At 40.7% G+C, this 17,434-nt stretch overlaps 1 pseudogene across 1 annotated transcript in view; it reads right to left on the bottom strand.

The window, feature by feature from the left end:
* The window catches only part of LOC147421365 (uncharacterized), a 43,311-nt pseudogene that overhangs the window by 5,134 nt on the left and 20,743 nt on the right, over nt 1–17,434 (bottom strand). Inside the window, exon 2 of the transcript XR_015186984.1 lies at nt 1,935–1,981. The product of XR_015186984.1 is annotated as an uncharacterized LOC147421365 (transcript). The remainder of the gene's footprint in view (nt 1–1,934; nt 1,982–17,434) is intronic.

The raw sequence follows: 17,434 nt of genomic DNA, 5'->3' as shown, positions 1-17,434 counted from the left end.
TCATTTTGTCGTGAATTCCCAAAATGCCCTTCGAATTTTCCAAAATTCCAAAAACACCCTTGCTTTTGAGATTAAATCTCTCCAAGGATAAAAATTTTGTAGCTTTTCATGAGAAGATTGATTGTCCGTGAGTACAAGATGCTAAAACTAGAATTTGACATGGTTATCTATGCTTTGGAGACGATATGCTTCATAATTTTTAAACGTAATTGCCCTTTTTTGTGAGGTTATTTGTGAAAAATTACATGCTAATGGACTCAGAAACGGATCTCAACTGTCAAAAACGAGTAACGATTAGATACAGGAGTATTTTCAGTTAACTAATATGTATTTTTCTAGTCTTGGACAGATGGCGAGCAGTTTTGGGGCACGCGTGAGAGAGTGAGAGAGAGAGAGAGAGCCACGATCCCCTTGCCTTGTCGCACCTGGCGCTGTGAACGCAGCCCAAGGGGCTTGCTCGTCCGCCTTGCCCATTGCTGTGATCTGCCTGTCTCTTTCTCTGTCTCTGCGCATCCCCTGCTGCACTCCGGGCAAGGCGCAAGCCTACACTGTGGCAGGGCAGCGAACGAGATGGATGCGATGCATCTATCTCTCTCTCCCTCTCGTTTCTTTTCAAGGCAGGACCCCGGTCCAGGCCTGCATCTATCTGTGCAGCGGAGCGTATGAGAGAGTGAAGCTAAGAATGCTTGTACTGCAAGGGGGGGTTGCGCACATGGGGCAGATACAACCGAGGTGGGAAGAAGTGGGGACGTGGGACAGATTCGCAGAGGGAGGGATTGGGTGCTTATGTGCGTGGGAACTGGAGCAATGCCATAGGATTCACTTTTACAAAAGTGGGACAGGGAATCTCGACGTCTATTTAATTAATGGGTGTGAGAATGGACCCAGTAGTAGTAGGCCCTAGTAGGCCCTGCCAATTTTGCTTTCGCGTTGATTTGAGAGAATCTTAAGAGATGCTAGGCCCTGCCAATTTTGCTTTCGCGTTGATTTGAGACAATCTTAAGAGATGCGTAGTAGGCCCTGCCAATTTTGCTTTCGCGCTGATTTGAGGGAATCTTAAGAGATGCTAGGCCCTGCCAATTTTGCTTTCGCGCTGATTTGAGACAATCTTAAGAGATGCTTCTACTGGGTCTATGCTTCAAACTTCAATTCATTAGATCTGGAGATTCCAAAGATGGAGATTCCAAAGTGGCAATTCGAAGGAAAAGTCATTGCCTGGACACAACTTGCATGCAGTCGCCCACTTGCGTCATGATCGCACAGTCCTCGACCCTGCTCTACATCACAAAGCTCAGTCGACTCCCTTACTTTGCATCACCATGTGCTAACCAGTCTTGAACGACAGAGCTTTGAACCTGTCTCTCTCTCCACAGAGATCTTGTGCATGCGGCACTTGCCTGTTTTTTCTGTAAACTGCGCGCGCGCGCACACACACACACAGAGCGCCAAGGTGCACTCTTCCTACGCACCTCGCAACCTGGCTTCCTTGGCTCTACAAACTGGAGGAAACAGAAGCGTCCCATCTCCGCTCACAGCTAGTCCCAACACTTTTATGGCAGACCTCTTTTGCACCCTCCCTATCTGTGCCTTGAAGATTCCATAGGAATCTATGAATGCAAAGGCAAAAGAGGGATGCCCTGTATGCAATGCCCCCTTGGTCACCATCACTTACCTATCTCTTCTCTTTATCCATCTCCCCCTCTCTCCTCCATGTGTCGCCTCATCTCTTCCCCCCCTTTGGTAAGAAGAAACATTTCTATTGTACTCATATATAAAGTGCTGTTGAATAGAGTCTGCACAGAACCAAGAAAGATTCCTATAAGGCTTCAAGCTCTACATTAGAATTTAGAAATCCTAAGATGTACATGCATAGATGTCACAAAGCAATATTTCATGTCCTAAAACAACTTGAATAAACTCTAGAGAGAATTTACCTAAAGAAAGGAGACTCTCCTCTATCAACGTCACCTTCACTATCTACCTCACATCAAAAAATATGCTTTTAATTCTCCTTCCTTGTACCTGCAAGAGTAGAACATTGATCCAAATTATCCTAGAGAAAGAGATATGTAGAGAAAGAGAGAGAGAGAGAGGGAGAGAGGGAGTACCTTAGCACAGATGCAATAGCTGCGATGTCCACTGTTGAAGAATATTATATTTCCATTTTTGCAAAAACCATCAAGCTAAGAGCAGGGAACCTAAGGCAATATGTGGCGCTAGTGTGTGTGTGTGTGTGTGAGTGTGTGTGTGTGTGTGTGTGTGTGTGTGTGTGTGTGTGAGAGAGAGAGAGAGAGAGAGAGAGAGAGAGAGAGTTTGGGGAGGAGGGGGGAGGAGAGAGCTTGGAGCTCTTGCTGCAATGCCTAGAGGCAAGAGAAGGAGAGGGAAATAGTGTTGTGGGAAAAAAAAGGGAGAATGTGTCCATTCAATAGTAGAATATGACCCTTGTGGATATTGAAAGGTGTTGGTGAGTGGTCACAATTCAATATACGAGGAAAATAAATATCTTATCTTTTAGTAGATACAATACATTGGTAGTCTTTTAGTATAAGGTAGGTAGTCTTTATTGAATGGGTCCCACAAAGCTCTTTTGAACGTTTATCTCTCTGGTGGGATTTGAAGCACAAAATCCACTATATTAAAATTCTATTATCTTTTGATGCAAAAATGAATTCTGCTTAAATTCCTAGTATGGCCCATAAGCTTGACCATTTTATCAAAATGTGCCAAACTTGCTTGCGCTTGTTTGCAAGCTCGCCACTTAAATCATTGTCAGTAGTAGCTTTGCATAACTCCTTCCAAAGCTCCCAAAGGTTACTTGCCTACTGGTTGGAGCTGTTTGGAGCAACATATCAACCTGGTTTTCCTTGGGAAACTTTCTTCAAAAAGTGTCTAGCTTTTTGTCCACTCATTGACACTTGTTGAGAAATTTCATGGGCCTCCCTTGTGTTCTTTGCAGCAACAATAGACACATTTTCCACCGTGATAGCCAATGGAGTTCAAGAGTGCCTCCACTCTTTCGATCACTTCCTAAGACTTTTCTGTTGGAATTAGGGTTGCAAAGAAACGCACATAACTTGGAGAATACGAAGGAAGCTCAAGGCACACAATAGAGTGTGCGTTACTTAGTGTGCAATGGAAAGATAGATAGCCCTAGAGTGATGGCAAATATACAATGCACGGGGGGAAAAACCTCCTAAAGAGGGAAAAAATGCCCCGATGGTCCTATTGTGTCACATCACTACCACATGTATATGGTAACAAATTCCCCCCTAGAGTGATGCGGTGAACGAGAGTTGGCACATGAGTAAAGGGAAGTGCCATGCCTAAGGACATGATCAATCCACAAAGGGGAGTAAGCCCAAAGCTTTGCATAAAGCTTCGAGCTTCTCACAAGACAATGCCTTTGTGAAAACATCTACAAGGTTGTTCTACATTGGCACATAAGCCAAGCTGATATCTCCTGCTAAGAGCCTCTCCCTGACATAGTGGTAATGCACCTCAATGTGCTTTGTGCGAGCATGAAAAATTGGGTTCCTCGCAACTGCCAATGCGCTCTGGCTGTTAGTGTAGATAGTGTTGGTAGTGTCCTATCCAACACCCAAATCATGCCTTATGTTCCTTGCAACTGCCAATGTGCTCCGACTGTCAGTGTAGATATTGTTGGCAGTGCCCTGTCCAACACCCAAAATTAGTCATCAGGCGTATGATCCATACACACTCAACCGTAGCTGTGAAGACTGCCCCGTACTCAGCCTCACAATTTGAAGTGGACATAGTAGGTTGCTTCTTGCTCAACCGTGATATACATGAACTACAAAGCATGAAACAAAAACCACTTATGGACACTCGCATGTCAAAACAACGAGCCCAATTTGAGTCCGAAAAAACATGTAAGTCTGGCGACAATAATCCTCCCTTGGGATAAAACAAGCCAAGATGTAGAGTGCCACTAAGGTAGCGGAAAATCCTCTTGATAGCCTGCCAATGCTTAGACCGTGGGCTATGCATAAATCTGTTGAGCTGTGAGATTGCAAACTGAATATCCATCCTTGTGTTGCATACATAAATGAGGCAGCTAGTAGCACTTTGGTAAAGAGTGACATCAGCAGGATCACTAGCATCATGTAGACTCAACTTCAAACCTGTTTCCATAAGAGTGGCAATAGGTTTGCAATCCTCAAGTCGAAACTTACATAGCAACGTCTCTATGTAACTTCTCTGATACAAGGCAATACCACCATCACACTGCCTAAACTGTATACCCAAGTAATGATGCAACAGTCCCAAATCTTTCATCTTGAAAGTAGCATTCAAATTAGCCTTAGATTCAACAATATGTCTCTCATTTGGTCCAATGATCAAAAAATAATTGACATAAAGAACCACAATGAGAAGTACATCACCCTCACACTTTACATACAATGTGCTTTTTGTTGGACTTTTACGAAAGCCTTGTTTGACCAAATGAGTGTCAACTTTCTTATACCAAGCACGAGGAGATTGCTTCAACCCATACAAAGCCTTCTTACATCTACACACTTTGTTCTCTTGTCCTTTCTTAACAAAACCACGAGGTTGCGTTACATAAAATTCCTCAAATATGTCACCATTCAAGAAAGCAATAACAATGTCTGACTGATGTACATCCCAACCAAAATGAGCTACCAATGCACATAGAAAATGCACAGTATTTATATGACAAGTGGGAGCAAAATTCTCTTCATAATCTATGGATTTCTGCTATGCATAACCCTTTGCAACAAGTCGAGCCTTATGGTGATCGATCTCACCATGTGGCTTGCGTTTCAACTTGTAAACCCACTTGGTACCAATGACCTTTTTGCTGGAAGTCAAATCACATAAAGTCCATGTGTCATTTTCTACAAGTGCATCATATTCTGATTGCAAAGCAGCCATCCAATTTTTGGATTTTTTGCTTCATCAAAAGATAGAGGTTCCTCAACATCATGTAAGCTAGACACAGCCAAAGCATAACCATCTGATGCATATGATGCATGGCAAGAGCCTGAACGAGTATGGCTCGACAAAGGTGCATCCAATTTACTGTCACGCAATGTATGCACAGTCATTTTGACATACCTCTAGCCTGTTCATTTTTAGCCCTTTCCTCATCAACTACATCATGTACATCTACATCAGTAATAGGCTAATCTGTAACATTTTCAGAAACCCCCATAGGCTATACATTTGCCTCATTGGAATTTACATTCATATTTTCACCACTGAAAAGAGGCAACAAAGTGTCATAAGTGTCCTGTGAGCTTACATTACTATCTTTAGTACATGACAGCAAGGGCTGAACAAAATCTTCCACAAACACTACATCCCGTGAAACCAGAATACTCTTTTTTTGCGGATGATGCAACCTCTAACCTTTGATTTCAGCACTAAAAGCAACAAAAATACATTTGATAGCCTTATCATCCAATTTTGTGCGCTGTGTTTGTGGCACCAAATCATATGCCAAATAGCCAAAAACACGCATGTGCTCAATAGAAGGCTTTATATCATGCCATATGGAGTAATATACTGTAAAGCTTTCGTAGGACACCTGTTACGTACATAAGTGGCACACATGATGGCCTCAAGCCAGAAAGAATGCGGCAAAGCTTGACTTTTGACCATACATTGTGCCATTTTAGTGACCTATTTTTCCTCTCAGCAACACCATTTTGCTGAGGTGTATAAGGCACTATACATTGGTGGTTTATCCCATGACTATCTATAAATGCATTAAATTCATGAGACATATACTCCCCCCCTCGACTGGAGCGGAGGGTGCCCATAGTACATTTCGATACATTTTCATCCATAGCCAGAAATTGTTGGAAGCACATAAAAACTTAGGACTTCGCTTTAAGCGAAAATACCCATGCAGGAATGGAGTCATCATCAATGAAAGTCATGAAGTAAAGGTAATTGCTCAAGGACGGAGTTTGCATGGGCCCACAAACATCACTATGCACAAGCTGTAACCTGCATGTGGCCCTGATTGAACCATCCTTTGAAAACTTAGCATGTTTCATTTTACCCAAAATACAGCCTTCACAAACATGTTTGATAGGTGCTTCAAGAGGTGGCAAAGAAGAAACCATATTAGATTTCTGCAGACACATCAAACTGGCAAAATTCAAATGACCAGAACGTGCATGCCAAAGTTGTGCATCTGAAATAGCCCTTGAATTTGCAACTGCATTTGCAAAATTTTATCCACACTTGTCATACAAAGTGAGCTTATAAAACCCAGGGCACAAAAGGCTAGATGCAATAATCTCATCACCAAAATTGAGATCATGAATTGTATATCTATCATCCACAAATTTGACTACAAGTTCAAGTCTAGCATGTGCAGATACAGACAAAAGATTTTTCTTGATCCGAGGTACATAAAGTGCATCAACAAGTGTGAAAGAACTGCCGTTTGCAGCAGTAAGCACAATCTTTCCAACTCCTTGAACCAGATAAGAGGCATTGCTGGCACAAATGACTGAATCTCCATGAGGAACAGACTCAAGAGAGGTGAGCAATTCACGATGTGAGATAATGTGCTTTGTAGCACCACTGTCAAAATGCATTAAAAAAAGCTTGTACTTGTCATTTTAGGGGCCCAGGGACCCTCAACAAGAGGGGCCACAAGGGCGCGCAAACTGGCCATCCAAAATTTTTGGATGGCCAGTTTGCGCGCCCTTGTGGCCCCTCTTGTTGAGGGTCCCTGGGCCCCTAAAATGACAAGTACACTAAAAGCCCATTCTGTATCAACATCAGCATTATAGTCTCCTTTTATAGTAGTCTCAACAATGGCTGCATTTGTAGTGGAACCAACATTTGCAGTGGAACCACCCTCTTTCTTCTTAGCTTCTTTGGCCTTTAACTTAGGACACTGGTTGATCAAGTGATCAATAGCTTTACAATAATGGCAATGCATCTTCTTTTTCACCTATCACCAAAATTTCCACACAAATTGTTGTTAGCAGAAGCATTAGGAACAAAAGTTTTGCCACTTGCAGCAGAACCATAAGAAGTGGCTGCATTGCTGTTACCACCCTTTCTTTGAGAAGCAATAAAAGCCTATTCAATTGCACTTTGTCTAGTTCTGTTTTTTATGGAAAGTGACTCTTGCAACAGCTATGTGCATAATGCATCAAACTTGACAACTTTAGGATTTCCTTGGGTCATAAGTCTCCAAGTACTAACAAAAGTCTAGTAAAAATCTGGTAAGTCATCAAGAATAGTCTGCACAAGGGAACTGTCTGAAATGACTTCACCTGTAGAAATAAGTTGCTCATTAATATCCTTGACACCAGCAAGCAAAGTGTCCATATCATCTTCCTCATGCATAATCTTTGAATCCAGCTCTTTACATAGCAAAACAATTTTAGCCTCATTGCGAGTTGCATAAAGACTAGCCAAAATATCCAAACCCTGGTTTGCTAATTTTACTGAACAAATGTGAGGAATAATGGTGCGCTTAACACGCGACGCAATCAATACATGAACCTGTGCATCCTTTACATCCCAACAAGATTGTTCTATCGTAGGCAAAACAACTTTTACAGCAGCAATCCCTGCAGCAAGACCTGCCACATCCTTAACATTGCCTGCATCCTCAGAACCAAGACGTAAATCAATGCCCTACACAATATTCCAGACTCCCTTTGATACAAGAACATGTTGCATCATGTAAGCCCACAGAGGGTAATTGTCCCCATGCAATCTGTCCTCAACAACAAACATCTTGAGCACATATGTGTTGTTGTCAGCCATGGTAAATGCTGCACCTGATGTGAAAACTACCCGCAAAGAGGAGAAACAAAGCAGGAACAACACGTGCTATATAGCACAAACCGTAGAAGATTGTAAGGCACCTGTTATGCAGAAAACAACAATGACAGAACTTTTGCACAAAATGACAAAATAGCATGTGTAGTACTGTCTATAGTGGAAACAAAGACCGAAATGAGTCCGAATCAAAATTTTGAGCAGCCCAGCGAACGCTTGTAAACGCTCACTAAAATCAAAGAAAATGAGCAGGCGTGTACTGTAGCTGCTGGTGACTAAGCCTGGGAGGATGCAACCTGCTCTGGTACCAATTGTTTGAATTAGGGTTGTAGAGAAATGCACACAGCTTGGAGAAGACAAAGGAAGCTCAAGGCACACAATAGAGAATGTGTTACTTAGTGTGCAATGCAAAGATAGATAGCCCTAGAGTGATGGGCATATATACAATGCACATGGGAAAAAACCTCCTAAAGAGGAAAAACATGCCTCGGCGGTCCTAGTGTGTTCACACACATCACTACCACATGTATATGGTAACATTTTCCAATGGTTTCATTGTGAAAGCATAGTCAATGTGGAGCTTCAATAGACTATCAAAAATGTGCATGAATGCATGTAATGTATAAAAATGTACATTCGATGGAGAAAATGGAAAGATTGGATTCCAAGCGTGGTCCTTTTGAGCACGGTTTGGGGCATTGAGCATGGGACATCTCAGAATAGAATATTTCCATTCTCTACCTTCATCTCCGACACCACGACATTCCAAACCTTGTTCTCCATGCCCTTGCCATGGAAGCATGGAACCGACCTGTGTAGTGCTCTTGGGTGATTTTTGTCCGTTAGGTTTGTACCCTTGAGTGAAAAATGGACAATCCATGAGAGAAGAAGCCCCTTGTTTGCACCCAAACAAACACTTTATGGTCTTCATGTCCCCACTAAGTGCCACTCCACATCATAGCTACCAAAACCCTCATCCTCCAGCTTTTGACATACAGTTTGGGAGTGTATTACTTCTGTGATCCATGGAGTTCTCTCAAACATACATGAAAGTACTCCATTGGTCTCTTTGGGCACCTCAATAGCACCCAACCACCAAATGTATTTCTTTGATTGCACGCTAAAAGATGGGGTGGGAGATGGCTCGATTGAATCCCTTCGCTTGGTTTGCAAAAGGGCCTCATTCATTAGAGTGACACTTAGCCTCTCTAACTTTTGACCTTTCACTATTTGACACTCATCGAGTTTCAGCACAAAAGCGACCTTTGTGCCAAGCACTGTAAAATAAATAGTGCCAAGACCTTATACTTCAAAGCCTATGATAAGAACACAACCAAAAGAAAAAAGTATAGTGCGTCACCTTCTTCAGGTAGCTCATAAAATTTAAGCATGGCTTGTTGAAGTCTTCTAAGGTCCACAAAAATATTGTTCCACATTGTCTAAAGGAAGCCCTTCTCCGAAGATCTTATGGATTGTGTCTTACCTTTTCCACTTGCCTTTGTTGTGCACGAAGCACAAAGGAAAGTTGACATTGTGCCCTCAATGTGTAGGTATGTCCCAATGCGGGAGAACACATCTTCATTTGTGGCCTTCTTTGTGAGATTGACCTTGTGCGGAATGGGAAATAGGTTTTCCACAATGCCATGCTTTTTGAGGGCATCCTTTAGAAGTTGGAAAATAGCATGATAGGCTTTGGTGCTGATTCCAGTCTCATCACAAGCTTGTTGCACGTCATCATCACTAACCGCATTTCTCAATTTACGCATAAGGTCCTTCGTGACTGAATCCTTAATGTGCTTAACTCCAGGTGATTGTAAGATAGAAATCACATCCTGGGTATTGAGACAGCTACTGAGAAGGTTGACTCGATCATCTTGGCTTGTTCCACTGCATGCCTCTGGATGAAGTTTTTAGCAACCAATAAAAATAAATGTGAAGTAAGAATGCATCATGAAGTAAGAATGCATCGTGCAAGTAAATACCAAATCACCTTGTGGTTGTCACTCATCGTGTGTGTGCTCCACCGAAATGTGCAAGAGTTTGAATGGATGAATACGTGCGTTTGCATGCCCTTGCATCAAGGGGTGTTTCTTTCAAGTATGTGATGGTGTTGGCAAGCTTCATAATGTGGATTCCTTTTCTTGAATTTGTTGTTACGGATCTTTAACCACCTCTCCAAAGAGGCAACACTCTCTTGTTATGCCGTTGTCTTGAGGTGAAGAGCTTGACATTCATGCATCCACATATGCAAAGAAGCACTTGCACCCATACACAACCGCTTGCAATATCCTAACAAGCCTGTTTCTCTCCTACCATGATATTGAAAAAATGTCAAAAGGCTATCAAAGGATGGATGGAAGCAGCTTATAGGATTGTAAGGGTACAAATGGCCGTCCAAGCAAATGTCAACATTGGTCTCACCAGCGGGGCGACGTTCCTGATGACCTTTGATCACCCTCACGCGGCCTTTGGTACAAACGCCATGGGTAAGCAAATATGTATGATTTTGGTGTGTGGAGTACGTGATGGTGGAAGAAAACTATTTGTAATGTCCGTGAGCACCATGGCAGTTGTTGCATGAGGAAGCAAAGGATGAAAAGATAGAGAGGGATGGGGAGGGAGATGGGAGGAGAGAAGGGGGTAGGGAGAGTTTGAGGAGGAGGAGGAAGGTAGGGGCAGGGACGGAGAAGAGAGGGAGAGAGGAGGGAGGAGGAGGAGAGAACAAAGTGTTTTTTACTTTTTGGGGGAAAAGTTTTTTGAAAAAATGAACTTTCTAAGCTTGTGGGTAAAAAAAAGGGTCAAAAAATGATCTTTGGATATGTATATATGTTGGGAGAGAGTTTTAAGTAAAAAATAAGTAATGATGAGTTTTTTTAAAAAAGTCAAATTTTGACTCTTAGTGACCCACGTTTTTGCTGATGCAGTCACACCCCTATACTTCCTTCACCACTTTAAAAAAGCTAGAGAGAGAAAGTAACCCCTTAGGTCCACACCCAACATTTGCCTAAAAAAAGGGTAGAAAAGCATACTCATAACTACCTTCTTCAATGCCCTTGTCCCCTTAACCCCACACAACATTAGCCTTAATCCCTAAAAACTAGGATTCCTTACAAGGCCCATGCAAGGTCCATATTTCTCCTAATGGTTTGTTCGAGCTGAATTTCTAAGATGGTTAGTTCTTTTAGCCGTTTTTCTTTCATTTTGTCTCGTTTATCTTTTCATCATCTTCTTGAGTGCTCATTGATAATCTCTTTATTTTTGTTTGAACATGTAGTTTATTTTCTTTGTCGATAGGTTTTTTTTTTGCATTTGCTTTAGTCGTAGCTCAAGTCACTGCATTCATTGAAGCTATACGCTCAATTTTTTACCCACTCAAGCAGAAAAATATCCCAATAATGTTTGTCATTACTTTTCCTTTACTATCATGACTTTTTGAGCACTCGTGAAGAGCACATGAATGATTGCACGTTCATCATAATATCCAAAAATCTTTACACATTCATCATTTTATGGAAAACTCCTTTCCCAATGATTGCTTTCATATTTATAGCATTAACCTATCTATTGAGTTTTCTACGGAGCATCCATTGGCTATTCTTCCTTAGGAGGATAACCTCAAGGATTATAGTTCTTGTTAGTTATGAGAATGGGAGTGTTCTTGTCCATCACATAATTATTTTTTTCTAGTTTCGCAACATATGATGGCTGTGAAGTATCATCTATGCTAATATGAGAAGGATGACCCTTCTATGGAAAACTCCTTACCCAATGACCACTTTCATATTTATAGCATTGACCTATCTATTGGGTTCCTATGGAGCATCCATTGGCTATTCTTCCTTAGGAGGATAACCTCTTGGTTTATAGTTCTTGTTAGTTATGAGAATGGGAGTGTTCTAGTCCATCACATAATTATTTTTTGCTAGTTTTGTAACATATAATGGTTGTGAAGTATCATCTATACTAATATAAGAAGGATGACCTTTGTCAATATATGCACTACTCTCAAGTTCCTTCTCATACGATTTGATCTCCTCCTCATAGGATGAAGTTGGTGGTAGCATTCTTTGACTTGCACAAGCTGTGTGTACCTTACAACTGCTCAATTATCTTGAAGTAAAGGAGGTTGGTGGCTCAACACTTGTTGAAGTTTGTCTCCCCTTGGGCTATGTTGTTTGGACCCTTTTGGTATCTTGGTGGTGGTGGCAATGATTGCACACTCGAAGGTCCATATGGCCTTTCTATCATATTAATTTTTGTCACTAAAACACTCACTCATTTTGTGGTTGGTCCAATTTTACTTAAGAATCCAAGATTGAAAGTGATGGTACTGGACACTAATACACATGCTTGGTAGCTGAAAACACAACTTGAAGTGGATAACCTCCATGCGGCATAAGCCGCAACATAGCTCCAATATCACAGTGAGTTAATAAAAAAGTTGAAGTCCAACCCCTTAGTTCTCACTCACGAGGGGTCAGATCTAGCTTATTACCAAGCCATGGAAAAGAGGAACAAAGACCTTAAGACTCAGCTAAAGCTGGAGAAGATGAAAAGAAGAGATATATCTCTTTCTTTCATGAACAAAGAAGAAACTTATCAAAAATAGATTACCGATTTTCAAGCAGCTCCAAAGGTTCCTCTCAAGAGCAACAGAAGCCACAAGATGAGGATATTCCTAAGTCATTGCCAATGGAAACAAAATCTTTCTAGACTGATTCCACCTCCACACTTCCAGAGTCAACTGTGATTGAACTTGAGGTGAGTAAGGAACCATAAATAATTTCACTACAGAAGGTGAACATAGAGCAGGAGGTAGAGAATATATGGAAGGAAGAAATAGCCTGTGAGCACAAAATATTACATTCTGTCAATGTTTCCCCTTTGAATTCCCAACACATTATCAACACATGGCACTAGAACTTGCTTCCTTATCCTCTTGTCAAGTACAAGATTCCTAAAATCTAACTGAAGATCACGTTGTAGACAATGCAGAATCACACCTGGCCCGGAGGAAGTTCTAGTTAAAGAAGCATCCCAGGTATCTGCTATTATTTACTGAGGCGGGGTCTGGAGCGGGCCACAAGAGAGGTGACCTCTAAACACCCCTCAAGGCTCCCGTGTTGCTCAGTTGGGGTTGAGGCAACCACAAGGAAGAAACAACAACAACAAACCCAATGCGCCAAACAAGTGAAAGGGAACCATCTAGTTATGGTATGCGAACTAGGACACAAGAGATATTTTGTTACACCTTAGAAGATGCACCGCAAAACACACACAAGAAATATCACACCAAGACACACACCAAATGGAGGAGAGAGAACTAGAGCAAAGAGAAGAGAGATAGAGGAATGGAACTTGTGTAATACCTTGTTTGTGACTTGCAAATGGAGATGGTTTGTTATGATGCTATCGTAGAGCTTGTACCAAACTAACTCATACTTAGTGAATGCTAAACATTGCCAACACACACACAAACTATCTTAGGGTGTAGGAGACCTCTCACCACAATACCCTCTTGCAATGGACACAAAATTGGCAATAAAAACACACTAAAACACTTTCTCCAACAAGATCAAATGATAGAAACTTAAAATACACAAGTCAACTTGAATTCACCAAACCGTATTGCACAAGTGGAAGGACAAAGATTTGAACGTCGAATCAGGCATTTGATAAACAAAACCTCAATTTATTGGATAATGGAGGAACATATATAATAGTGGTTTTGATATTTTTGAACTCACGCTCTCTTACTTGCAATGTGTAGCTTGAAATCTTCCCTCACACCAAAAGTAAAGCTCACAAAATGGTTGCTATGTCTAAGTCTCGCCTCACGTATAGAGTGTTCGGGTGCTATGTGAGTTATTGGGGGGTCATTTACAAGAAGGAGAGGTGGCCCATTTATAGGTTGTAGGCCTCTCATTAAGATTATTGGAAATCCTAATTTACAAGCTAACAAATCATGATTATGATTTTTTTTTAATATCAAAACATTGCGGGTCTTCTTTGTCTGCTTGAGTCATGGATATGGGTTCAAAAGAGATCATTACAGATGGTAGATAAGGTGAAAGTAGAGTTTTAAGGAAGGAGAGAGAGAGAGAGAGAGAGTTATTATGCTCATGTAGGCTTGAGGTGAGGTGTCTTATGTGGTTAGTTCAATGGATATTTTGTGTTAGTATGTTAATGGTTAGTGTTAGTAGTTTATAGTTAGTAGGATGGGGTAAAATTACATGGAATATGCAATCAAGGTCCATTATATGATTTATACAATGATAAAATGTAATAGAAGGATTAGAATATACACAATCTGATGGAAACCACAAGATGGAAAGGGAATTCTCCACCTATCTACTCCAACAAATGAGCTATTGTAGCACTCTGTCGGTGTAGTTCTTGTGACCATGGAGAAGTTGAATTTTCCATGATCAAACTTTTCCTTTTTTAGAGATTGAGCTTGGTTATTTGCTGATTTTGCCTCTTTTTGTGAAAGGATGAAGAGGTTATGGTAATATGAATTTGATTCTAGAGAGAGAAATTGAGCTATGTGTGTAGAGATGATAATTTTGATCTATGGAGTAAGGGAGATATGGGACCGGTGAAGAATATGAAAGAAGCCATGAAAGTTGCAGGTTTGAGTGAGGTATGGAGAGGAATGAGAGTGTGTGTGTGTGGAAGTAGGAAAGGAGGTGAGCGAAGACTATGGGTAACTTTGTGAGAAAAGTTGGCAAACTAGGGTCCACACATAAAATCATATCTCACCAGTGGTAGCTTTAAAAATTATCAAATATTTTGAGGTTATTATTCAGCTCTTGGTACAGATTTTGTCTTGAAATTACCACTTCAAATTTGAATTGGAGATGGATATGAAAAATCTCACCAAAATGCCTAGTTTTCTTCACAAAAAAGTCTTCAATGGCCCCCCTTTTGTTGAATTTGCATTTGGCTCCAAATGTGAGCCCCTCCTTGCATGAGAGCATGACCTAATTAATTATGAGGGGTATGGAAATATGCATGGTTGTGGATTATGCATAAATATAATATATAGATATGATGGAACAAAATACGCTAGTAAATATAAACAATTCATGGAATCTAAAATAGCGTGAGCTACATATATAAACAATAAATATATGAAAATATAAGGAATCAAATGAGGAGGGACCTCATTTGTTTTTATTGATGTATATTTATTTACAAGAGGTAATGAAAAATACCTCTAAAAAATAGGAATCTAGTGAAAAGCAATGACTGATGGTGGAATGTATTTTTTGAGGTTTTTTTTTGGAGTGAATTCACACCAAAAGTAAGAGAAGCTTGCATGAAAATATTTCTAAATGGAATAAAGACTGTGAAAAATGGTAAGAGAAATTGTGGTAGTGAGTCAATGTCATAGCATACATAGGAAAATAATGCACACTTAGGTAGATATATGTAAATAAATACAAAAATAATTGTGAAAATTACTTATAATTAGGTCCTATATACAATAAAATATTTACACACAAAGAGGCCATAATATAATTTTTTCTTTTGGCTCAACTAGCCCAGTGACTAGCTAATTGTTTAAAGAGATATGGGGAAAGACCCCTAACTCACACATGCCTATGTCAGTGAAATGGTGAGGATAAACACAATGTTTAAGTGATTTGATAGAGTGAGGTAGCTCACTACGGAAGTTTTGAATAGCCAAAAAATGGCTATCATTAGCCCTCCCCCGGGATGATGGTATATTCATATACCATCATAAAGCATCTTTTCCAAAGAGAGTGCTTCTGAGTCCTTAACAAGATTTTCATTGTCTGTCCCCTTGGCATTTTGGCCTGATTTATACTCATGCTTCATGCAACAAAACTTACATGAGATAGTTACCTTTTGATAGATCTTTGGTAGATCCTTTGGTAGAAGGCGACTCAAATAAGGCTTTAGGCGATACCCGTTTACCTTCGTGGAGTGCTCTTTAGCATTCAAGTCCATAAGCTGATAGTAACTTGAATTGAAAGCCTTCTTGACTATGTATGGTCCACCTAGTAGCAATAGGGAGACGCCACCTGCGTGCAACAAAATTGCCTTTTTAACCCCTACATACGGGACCCTCCTATGTAAAATCTATCCATTTGGCCTTAGGAAAACCCTCTTATTGTGAAGTCACGTGATACCACACGATAACCCTTAGTGAATCCCCCGTGGTATGGTCCCTGCCATCTAGTTTCAAACGTGGCATCAAAATGATTGTTGTCGATTGTCATACGTTAGCACAAGCTCTCCTTCCTTGATGCCTTTGTCCTTGAGTTTCTTATCAAGCTTCTCCTTCGCTTGTGTAGCTTTCCTCTTGTAGAACTCATAGGATGCTTCTTTTTTCCAGTCAAGATCCACTAATGTAAGAACTCGATCCATCCATACCTCTTGATCATCTTGTGCACCTCTGCCATGCAGCCACATTGTTGGAATGTTGATCTCAATAGGCTCCAAAGCCTCTTGACCATAGACCAAGTGAAATGGTGTGAACTCCGCAACTTCCCTATATGTGGTTTGATATGCCCACAAGGAACCATCCAAGAAGTCATCCCAAAACTTTGTCTTATTTTTCACCATCTTTCCAATGATGCCTGCAATGAAAACATTAGGCTTCTCAACCAAACCATTTGGCTATGGGTAGTAGGGTGTGCTATGACGATGTAGAATGTGAAGCTCTTCACAAACTTCCATGAGTAAACCCTTCCTAAACCATAGACCATTATCAGAAACAATCTCCAGAGGTGTGCCAAATCTACAACAAATATTAGTGTACACAAACCTACTCACTGTTTTTCCATTTACCCTTGCCACATTTTGAGTCTCTACCCACCTAGTCAATCTACAACCACTAGAATGTAGAGTTTAACATTTTTTGTTCTAGGCAGAGGACCCATAGCATCAGTGCCCACTTTTCAATGGGTCCATTTGCAAGCACTATTTGCCTCAGACCATGCACCAAACTTCTATTTCCATTTATCTAACAATTGTGATAATTTTTATACCAATGTTGAACATCCACATGTAGACTTGGCCAAACATACCCCGCAAGAAAAATCTTCTTCACAGTTAACTCTTGGGAAAAATGACCACCACATTCTTCCTCATGAAAACCCTTTAAAATGGCTAGAATTTCCACGATAGTTGGTACTCTTCTGCACATTTGATCCTTCCCTTTTTCATAGAGGGAGCCTTCTAGGAAGAGATATATGCATACCTTCTTCATGAGTCTCTTCTTCTGATATTTTGTGAAATCTTGTGGAAACTCGCCCTCCAAAATGTAGCCAATAATGGGAGCCAATGACTCTAATCCTTGGTATCTCGGTTGCTTAACAGCTACTACCACCATATGATGGCCTACACTTCTTTGTCAACACATGTAACTGCTTGTTGTGCAAGTAAATCGGAATCTTCATTTTGTTTCCTAGGAGTATGATACAATTGCACTTCTCAAATTGATACGGATGACATGAACCTTTGTCCTTGGGCTTTCATTCATGCATGCCCAAATGCCTAAGATTTGCTTCACAATGAGAAGTGCATCCCCCTTTACCATGATACGTTGTATACCTTGATCAATGCACATCTTCAAACCATGAAGTAGTATGTCATACTCTAC

Source organism: Adiantum capillus-veneris, chromosome 28 (assembly GCF_014529385.1).
Source record: "Adiantum capillus-veneris isolate H3 chromosome 28, ASM1452938v2, whole genome shotgun sequence".
NCBI lineage: Eukaryota > Viridiplantae > Streptophyta > Polypodiopsida > Polypodiales > Pteridaceae > Adiantum > Adiantum capillus-veneris.
The sequence above is the reverse complement of the archived record's forward strand: the minus strand, read 5'-3'. Positions and strand labels throughout refer to the sequence as shown.